The sequence below is a fragment of the Nelumbo nucifera genome, chromosome 4 (assembly GCF_055504915.1).
Source record: "Nelumbo nucifera cultivar China Antique chromosome 4, China Antique-T2T, whole genome shotgun sequence".
In the NCBI taxonomy this organism is placed as follows: Eukaryota; Viridiplantae; Streptophyta; class Magnoliopsida; order Proteales; family Nelumbonaceae; genus Nelumbo; species Nelumbo nucifera.
In genome coordinates this window covers 66,697,807-66,708,373 of record NC_142652.1, presented here as the reverse complement: position 1 = coordinate 66,708,373, position 10,567 = coordinate 66,697,807, and the positions used below count along the sequence as shown (strand labels likewise).

General features: G+C 36.3%; 1 long non-coding RNA gene across 1 annotated transcript; it reads right to left on the bottom strand.

Annotated features, from left to right (window-relative positions):
• Positions 1-5,490: 5,490 nt before the first annotated feature.
• LOC104585575 (uncharacterized) lies at positions 5,491-10,247 on the bottom strand. Its single transcript, XR_733313.3, has 3 exons — positions 9,689-10,247; positions 5,849-5,923; positions 5,491-5,740 (listed from the first exon to the last, which is right to left on the bottom strand). It is a non-coding gene; the product is annotated as an uncharacterized LOC104585575 (long non-coding RNA).
• Between the last annotated feature and the right edge of the window lie 320 nt (positions 10,248-10,567).

Sequence of the window (10,567 nt, the reverse complement as noted above, 5' to 3'; positions counted from 1 at the left end):
TGCAACTAGAGAAGACTATTGTACTCATTAATTTCTGAATTAGTTGAAGACTTTTACGGACCATAGGTCCCGTGGTTTTTCCCCAATTTTGGGGTTTTCCACGTAAAAATTCCGATGTGCTATAGTGTGGTGATTGTTATCTGTTTTCTGTTACTTGGCTGAATTGTTTACTTGTTATTATTATTGTTGGCAAACCCATTTTGACACAATTAATTTGGGGGAAAGATTCTTGTTGTCCTGTAATTGGTTTTACATTCATTTCTGCTACTATAGTGTAACTTACCCAACATGAACCAACTGTCTTCTAATAGATCGAAGCTTGATGGTAGAAATAGTGAGAATTGAGGAAGTCTGGTTGCCACTGATCATGTGTGAATGAAATTACTTTGACTAATCACAATTGCGAAAAAATGATGCCGTTGATCCGTTGCTGGCGAGAGGTGGAAGCCTAAAAGGTAATGAACAGGGATTTAGGCGGGGGTCCGGGATAGTGGGAATAAAGAAAGAAACATGAGAGAGATTGAGAGATTGAAGAAGAAGAGGAATGAAGAAGGGAAATGGTTCTGTCGAGCTCTGTTCTCATCACAAGGTTGAAGACGATGAGTAGAGCTTCGGTCGGGTTCTTTGGGGAAGAAAGAAGAAGATGAGAGAGAGGAGAGAGAGATCGGAAGTGAAGGGGGGTTACCGCCATTGCATTTGGTTCATCGCCTCTGCTCTCGTCGTCTCTAGTTCGATGGTGACAAAGCAGTCAAGATGACGACGACGATGAGTTAGAAGAAGAAGAAGAAGAAGAAGAAGAAGAAGGAAATAGGAAAAGAGAGAGATAGGAAAGAATGGTTGGGAAGATGATTGAAGATGAAGGGGGTCGCCGCTGCTCTGCCTCTCTTCGAACAAAAGAGAAGATGAATAGTGCATTAACTTAAACTGAAAATTTAGTTTATGTTTGGTTTGAAGGAAAATACAAGGAAATGTAGGAAAACCTTTATATAGGTTTTCCTGTCCCTACCTTTCCCTTCCTTTTCCTAAATTTTCTATCAAACCAAACATATCCTTAAGGTTTAATTAGGTTTAATCTATAGATATGGTTAAAGGGTATTTTCATAATTTTAAAAATTCAACAGCATGAAATTTTGGGCTAAAGCGCGTCCTGGGGTCATTCTAGGGTTCTACTTCAATGATGGGGGGTTTTGGGCTAATGATTATAGGGTTAAGATTGGTTTTGGGCATAGAGAGGGGTTTTACATGTGTGGGCCAATGAGATTGGCCAAAACGGAATCTTTCCAAATAGATGGGTAAACAAGGGTATTTTTTTATTGAAATTTGGCAAGATGAGATTTTTGGACATTTTAAGTTTATTGGTGGGGTCAGATTGGGCCAAATGGGCTTGGATTTGATAGATCTTGAAAGGGATTTATTCGGTCAATATGGAGCCTCGGAATGAAATCTTGGTGCGATGGAAAGGCAAACAAAGGTTTTGGGCTCCAATTTCATAAGTGGGTATTTTAGGGTATCCGAGATCTGGTGGTAATGTCTGATTGGTTCAGGGGGTCAAGATCGTAGAAATTTGGGGCAACAGGGGGATCTAGAATGGAATCTTGGTTCGATAAAAGGGTAAACGGAAGAATCTTGGGTTGAAACTTTATGGGTAGGTGTTTTGGTGTATCCAGAATTTAATGGTGTGGTCTGATTGGTACAGATGTGTTAAGATCAAGAGAATCTGGATTTCGAGTGTTTAGGCTAAAGAGACATCGAAACGGAATATTGGTTTGATGGAAGGGTAAACAAAGGAATTTTGATTTGAAGTTTACTAGGTAGATATTTTGGAAGGTCTTGAGTTTAATGTTGGTGTCTATTCTGAGGATTGAGGTGTAAATAAGGGTTGATCAAGGCCATTGGATTTGTATCAAATAGGTTTAACAGTGGATTTGGGCAGAAAGTTGGGATTTTTAGGTTTTTCGGAGAGATCGAGAGTGTCTGAGTGGTAATTTGGGGTGAATTGGGGTTAAAGCAATAGACTGAGCAAAAATCAAGTGTTGACAACTACCTCTCTTTGTTATGAGGTAGGAGACTACGAAATAAAAAAAATAAAAAATAAATAAACCAAAAGAAGCACACAAAGATTTTTGTAAAGGGAAGGCTTAGGAGAGGGGCGAAGTAAGGAAGGAGGAGGAAGGAGAATTGAGGTGAAGGCGAAAAGTTCCCATGTAGCATTGTTCCATCGTTTACAAGCTATTTTATTTTTGGCAAAGTGATTCATCCTAGGTATCAAGAACCTTCAGAATCAAAGTACATTTGCTGAAAGAAAAAAAAAAAAAAAAAAAAAAAAAAAAAAAAAAAAAAAACAATAATGAAAGCAACTTATCATGTGAAAGCTGATTACTTTTGGCAAAGTGACCCCTCCTAAGTATCAAAAACCTTATGGAATCAAAGCACATTTGTCGTAAATGTGCTTTGACCTCAAAGCATAAAGGCTAACATAACCAACGAATGATAGACATGGGTCAAAGTATAAAGGCTGACATGACCAACGAAAGACATACGCGTGTTAAAGCATAGAGGCTGACATGACCAATGGAATTTCTGACGTGGGTCAAAGCATAGAGGTTGACATGACCAATAGAGGATAGACGCGGGTCAAAGCATAGAGGTTGGCATGACCAACGGAATTTTTTATTGCTGACCAAGGCATAGATGTTGACATTACCAACGGATTTTCTAACATGTGTCAAAACATAGATGTTGACATGACCAATAGAATTTCTGACGCAAGTCAAAGCATAGTGGCTAACATGACCAACGGATTTTCTAATGCAAGTCAAAGAAAAGAGGCTGACATGACCAACGGATTTTCTAATGCGGGTCAAAGCACAAAGGCTAACATAACCAACGGGATTTCTGACATGGGTCAAAGCATAGAGGCTGACATGACCAATGGGATTTCTAACACAAGTGCATAGAGGCTGACATGACCAACGGGATTTTTGACACGGGTTAAAGCATAGAACCTGACATGACCAATGGATTTTCTGACGTCGATCAAAGCATAGAGGCTGATATGACCAACGGAATGTACTGACATGGGTCAAGGCATAGAGGCTGATATGACCAGCGGAAGACAGACACGGGTTAAGGCATAGAAGCTGACATGAACAACAGAAACCAATGCGAATATCACCAATGAAGTTGAGATTTATATACTTTAACAAACAAATCTTTAATCAAACTATAAACTCAAGAAGTAAAACACCGATGTGTGAGATAAACACTTGAAGGGATTTTTGAATAATTAGGAAATGGTTTACACAAAAGACCTCGGAATAACCAACATATAAGCAAGCAAAAGGATATGATGTGATGGTAAAATAAGATAGAAGTTGATCAGTATGTACTAAAAATGTCAAAACATTTCCTCAAACTATGGTACAAGGAAGTATTCAATTATCGAGCAATGCATACGGACATGAAATATTGGAATGGTAAGAAGGAAAATACTCAAGGGCAAAAGTGCCTTCAACCTTAATTCATATGGAAGTGATTATGTCCAAATGGTCCACTTTTTGTTCGCATCAAACAAAAGTGTCTCTTATTTTTAGGATCATCACTTAAAACTCATTGACTTCAAAAACATGTGTGATGGAATTGTAAGGTGTTGAACAAGGGATTCACTTTAGGAAAAACCTTCATTATAGGGTGTTTACCTTAATTTTCTATTTTTTGTTTTTTTTCTCTTTTCTTTTTTTTTTTTGACTAACATAAATGGTGGGTTATGAAACTGATACTCCAATGGAGAGAGTCACAACTATGGTCCTTCATTGTCAGCTAAATAGGTCTATTCAGTGCTTATTTGCCGGTTTTTCAAAGATCGAGGTCTTGTTCTTTATGATGAAATGTAGCATGGGATGAAGGTTACAAATGATGGGTTAAAAGGCCCAAATAACAAATTAATATAGGTTTTTCATGCTCAAATCATCATTTGGAAAATTTAATTCAGAACTTACTCTCATCATCACATTTTCATCTTCTTTATTTTCTTTCTTCTCTCTCTTTTTATTTTATTTTTTTTTTATCAAGGCTCTCTTCATAGCCATATGGATGGAAATTGCTCTTCATATTCTTCATTAGAATGAATTATACATTCTTATTGATTAGGGAGGACTTAATTTTAGGACAAAATGTAAATAGCTAGAGAAGATCAAAACTAGCATGTGAGTGTCATCATGAAAGATCCCATAGTAATAAAATCATCTTAACTGCCTTAGTTTCTTCTAATTATTTCTTCATTCTCCGTTTTCCAATTCACTATTGCATTGATCTTCATTGACAATTGCCAAACTTTCCTTGATTATTTCATTCTCGGCAAAGCTACCAAAAGTTCATTCATTTTTCCTATCTTCCTTCTCTTTTTTTTAATTTTCTTTTACCCTTACCAATTTTTTGCACTTCTCTTCCTTTCATTTTCATTTTTCTCATTTTCTCATTTTTAAGCCTTTTCCTTTGAGATCTTTCTCAATTACCCTAATTGCACTCTGCTTGTTTTAACACCCACTTGCTAGGAAGTGTTTATTATGAAGAAAATGTTGATAGAAAGGTTAAAATGGCCAACTATGAGACTTTACTACATATTATTAGAATTAAATGCACAAGGTCAAACTAGAGGCCAGGGATGGCCTCCCTTCATTTTGTTATTGACTGCCCATCACATATTGAAGAAGCACATGTTGTGCATAGTATATGTCAAGCAAAACCCCTTGGACACTCTCACTCTTCTCTCTTTTTTTCTTTTTCTCCTTTCTTTTCTTCTCTCCTTTTTTATTTTTCATCATTTTCAGCCCTTTGATAACCCCTAAGGTGTATCCTATGGATTTGGCTAGTTTGTCAAAAAATATGTCTAATGCATAAGCTCAATTGATTAACTAATGATTTCTACAAATTCAAAGGATTATTGAAAAAAGAGAAACGGCCGAATGATGGCCATTTGTTCTATGCCAGCTCAAGCATTATTCAAAGGGAATGTGCTACATTCTGATGACTTCAATGTTGCCCTAGTTTGGACAAGAAGGATGCACTACAAAAAATAAGGGTTTTGGCGATATTAGACAACTGCTGCCAATACCACTGCTACAAACATCGTGGAAACCTTCTTGCGACGTTTGCACAAATGTTGCCCCTATAAAAGCCCGAAAAAGTTTCGATGACATTTCTAGAAAATTTTAGTGATGTTTGCAAATGTCACTGAAATTGGTTCACGTCTCCTTTGGTCGCACCAAAGGCCACACTTTTGGTGACGTTTATGACCCCACTTTTGACGACGTTTGTAAACGTCACTAAAAGCTCTCAAGATTGATTTCCTTGGTCACTTATGGCGACATTTGTACACATCGCCAAAAGGTGACAATTTTTTTTCCTTGACCACCTTACAAACGTCACCAAAAGTTGACTTTTTTTCTGTCCCCATTTTTGAAGCTATCCAAATGAGTTTAAATAACCTGATTTACGCTTTACACCTAATTAATCGTATTTATCCATATAACATTCTAATTGACAATATAAACATATATTAAAATATTACAAAAAAACTTTAATACTTGCAATTAAACATTTATGTTTAAACAAAAAATATAAAAAAGAAGATAAAATATCATCCAAAATGAAGGGATTTCCGCTTTGCATTCACATTCTCCTTTTCCCTACTTGTTACATGTGCACAAAAGGACCCTATGCCAGGTACTTGTCCGATGTCCTACTAAAGACAAAACAACTATATTATATTTTCGCTAAAAAATAGGAAAGTATAAACATAATTTTTCTTGGTTGATATAAAAATAAAATTAAATTTGGCTTATCGTACCAGGTTTGATGATGGACCTGCATGATGGGAATCAAGATCTCAAAGTGGAACAAGAGTGTTTACCGACTCATGGTTCTACCAAAAAAAAAATGTATTCAAATATTCTTATCAGAAGTGAATAAGAGAAATGGATTAATTATCATAAACATATTATTCGATACAGCAAACCTGTACAAAGCCATCGAATATGAAGAAATACTTTTTGTTGGCTATTTTGATTTTTGCATCATAATATTTAACTAAATTATAAAGTACACCTCAAGTTTTTTCCAGTGACACAAAACAATTGAAAAGGATCAAATACCAAATAAACTTAACTTGAAATTACCATTTACCTCTACCCTGTATAGGTGGATAGTGCAGCAAATGGATCAAATATGATCTAGTTCTACTTTGAATATGGTCCACTTAAGCCAAGTTAATTTAAGTGCTAAGACTTAACTTTCTAAATTTTGACTTTTTATTCATCAATGTATACGATGTTGGTTCGGTGCAGCTTATGACATTTTATTAATTTTTGAAAGTGTTAAAAAGCTAATTAATGTAGAACTTGTGCTACAGAAAACTCCCTTACCGACCCTTGAACAACTTTGATATCACATGGACTTGAATGAATGGATCCCAGTTGAACTACTTTTTTTTGTAAAAAGGTAAGGTAAATTTATTAATTGAAACAGAACCCTACAAGCAAGCCACAAAAGAGGAGCAAACACCGAGAACAAACTCCCAGATAACATTACAACTCAAAAATACTTTTGGACCTTAGAAGAAAGGAAATGATCCTCTTCTGCTTGACTACACAGCTCACACATCATGTTCTGAATCAGGACTCCTCTTCTGCCCAGATTCTGTTTGGATAGATCTCTATCCAAAACTATAGCCCAAAGCAGAGCATTCACTTTGAAGGGGGGAATTTGGTTCCAAATTTTAATAGTAGGAAAATTTTCAATTCCTCCACCTGCTAACCTTCTAGCAAAAGAATTCATAGTGAAGCTTCCATCTGCATTCCATTTCCAGATCCAAGAATCTTCTTCCAAGGGATTCAACATCTGGTTGGAGAGCTGCCCAATAGCTCCACCACTTGATCTACTTCCCAATCTAGAAAGGGTCTTTTGAAAGCGAAAATCCAGGCAAATCTATTTCCAATCACTTCACAACAATCTGTTACCCTTACCTCTTGGTTTTCTGCAAGTTGAAAAAGTTGGGGGAATAACTCTTCAAGGGACTTGTTATTGCACAACTTGTCTTTCCAGAAACTCAGACGATGCCCTGAGCCCAACTTAGGGGACAAACCATTGCGAAGAAGAGGGTAGACTTCCATGGTCTTCTTCCAAAGAGAGCACCCCAAGGAAGGAAGGTTTGGCTTGGCTAACCAGTCCCCTCCATCTGTTCCATACTTAGACTACAAGTAAATTCCTCCACCAACTATTTCTTTCTCTTGCAAATCTCTAAATCCATTTTCCCATTAACGCTCTATTGAAAATTTTCAGACTTCTCACCCCCAATACTGCTCTGCTCACTTTCATCAACTGCAACACAACCACAACCCTGGAGGGCAGGGCACTAGGACAATTAACTTTTTCTTCCTCCTCTTTTGGACCAAGTTCTTTTCTTTCAATTGCATTTGTGTATAAGCTCTTCTGAAATATCTCTTGTCAAAATAGAAAGATAGAGAGAGGGGGGAAAGAAATTTATCAAAAAAACAAAGAAGATAATGCTCCCCAAAGCATTCAAATCATTCATGGATTGGCCATGTATGATTTATTTCAGTCCACCAGTCCATGATTCATAATTTACAACCCTCATATGAGCTAGATTTGCTAGTGGGTGGGATTCAGTTTTTGGTCTCTGATTTTCTTGGTTGGAGCCTTTGGTTTTTGCAAAGAACTAGTAGGTTGTTTTCATTTTCTTGAATTATCATGGGTAGACTCTGCTATGTATGGAAATGGTGTTCAGTTGTACGGTTACAACAAGGTCTTATAATGGTAAAACCTAGAGAGGGTCTGGTTTAGAATTTGGAAACTTATATGCAAAAAAGGAGAAAGAAAGGTGAACCAGTCCCCTTCCTCTCTTCTAGCTTATCCTATTATCTTATCTAACTTATATATCTCCATCAAAAGAAATGGACCAAGTCCCCCACTCTCTATCTGGCTTCCCACAAAACTCTCTAAAGTGGTAGTTATGTGCATTCTACAGTACTACAATTTCTATTCCCAAGATTTCTTGTTATTGAGATATCTAAAATAAAGCTTTCCTTTTAGAGTGTTTGGTTGCTTGGATCATTGGGGTGTTCCAAGAATGTACTTTAGCTTAGAAAAGTGTCAATGAGCCAAGCCTAGAGCCCCCTATTAATTGCTAGCAGGGGCAGGGCCCTTAGGTTGTGTTTGGTCTAAAGGAAAAGGTAGGGAAACCTATACAACAATTTTATTGGTTTCCCTACCTTTCCCTTCAAAATAAACTCAACATTAAATTTAGCTGCTTTTGCTTAACAAACCCTTTTTGAGCTATGATTAGTGGCTCACTTCAAGCTCAGCTAATTTATATGTGATACAAATAGATATAAGTGGATAGAGGTATCCCCCTCCCCCATTTACACAAGTTGTATGCATACATATACATGAAACCACCTGACCTAGCTCATTTTTTAAGAAACCTCCTACACCTGAGTGGCCTGGATTCGCCCTACTACTTCCATCAATGTTCAATTTTATGTACCCCTCAGTTTATGAAGATCTCATTCTTCCTATCTTACTCTTCCCCTTTCAAATTTAGTTAACAATGCCAAGTGACACTTGCAAAACCATGATTTATTTTTTTATCAATAATAAAGAAATAACAAGGTGATTTTATTTTCTTTTCAAAACCTGTCCTACTTTTGTTGATATTCTACATTGGATGAACAAAATAGAGGTTGGATATTTTTTAGTTTTTTACTTCACTCTTGAAAATTTTTGGTCCTTATGTTCATTTTCACACAAGTAGCAGTTAAATTCCCTACAAGTAATGAACAAATGCATCAAACAATAGGTTTATGTATATGCTTGAAAATTTGCTAAAATTGGAATTCCAGGAGCTCTTGTAGAAGCACTTTCTGAAGGATTAAGTTCACCTAGTCTAGTTTCGGCAAGCATTGCCCTGAAGGCTGTTGCTGTCAATGTAAGTTTAATTTTGAAATTCTTCTAGTTTTTATATTACTATATTTTAATGTTTTACCTGTTTCTGCTTCTGTTGTTAGAACTCTCTTAATGTAGTCTATATTGGCTATTGTAATCCGTATAAACTCTCTTATAGTCTTTCTTCATTTTAATAATTTTGCCATATGTTAATTATTTTGAAGTTATGCTGATTACCAAGGGAAGTATTTCTTCTTATATGTTCAGAGATATCATATCCTTTCTTTTCTAGCTGAAGAGAGTACTACCAATAAAAAAAGTGAATGATCAACATTATTCTAGCCTGCTTGAGCACTTTTTTGCATAGAGTGGTCGTTCATAGACTTGAACCCACATTCTCACATTTGTCAGCCAGAGGTTTCAACATAAAAGAATCGGCGGAGAAAGAAAAAGAAAAAGAACCAAACTACTAAGAGAAGACTCCTTGACAAAAGAAAAAACAAAGAATAATCGTCTTTTCTCTTTAGCATCTCTAAGGCCTAAACACCTACTCAGTGGCCCAATGCAAAGAAACAGAACAGAAAAGCGAATGGTTTTATCATCTCCAATTTTGCCAATTTTGCAAATTTTATCAAAGGCCACAGTAATCTAACAAGAAAATAGCAAAAACAAAAAAGAATAACAAGACAATAGGAATAAAACTCCACACAGGATAGAATAAACATACCTATCTAAACTTGTTCTGTTGTTCTTCTACTTCGGTTCCTCAGTATTCGGTGTTAAGGCTGACTAGCTTGTTTTGTTGTTCACAGGAAAGCCTAACTTGTTATGTTGTTCTAACAGTTTTGCCACAGGTTAGAGTCTAAAGATGGAGATAAATGGATTAGGATTTTTCTTTTTCAAAGTGTAAAAGGTATGGAATGGGAAGGAGAGAGAGAATGTAGTAGCCGGTGGCGAGTCGGCAACAATGGTGGGAATGGGGCGGATATAGTTCGGTTAAGTAGGAGAAGAAGAGGGTTTCGGGTTTCCACGATTGGTGACGGTCAAATGGAAATAGCAGTGGTGGCCGGTGGTCGATACTCGATAGAATGGCTGCGAAGACATACGTTTCTGTGAGAGAGGCGGCTGAGAGCTGGCTTCAGTGTTTTGTCGAAGAAGAAAGGTAGGGTAAAAGGGAAAAGTTAAAGTCGAGTGGTTTCCTATGTTTTCAAAACCGGAAACGGTAGACTACGAAAATCCAGGAACCGGTCACCTGATCTGTTCCGTGTCACCCCAAAATCAATTTTTGGCTAAACAACATTGATTTGGTTAGTGAATCGTTGATCCGAGTGGTATCATTCAAACAACGGTTTTTGGTTTTTTTTTGTTTTTTAATTAATTATTTTATCTTTTTTGTCAGAACAAGTCAAAAAACGATGATTGAACCATTCAACCTAGGGACCAGACCCTATAATGGTTCTTTGTCTGGTCTGATTTTAAAAACCTTGGTTTTGTTTTTACTTTTTATTCTTTTTAATTTTTATAAAATAAATACTTTTATTATATATTTATATATTTGTAATTTAAACTCTAAAATATTCGATATATATATTTGTACAGTAATTTA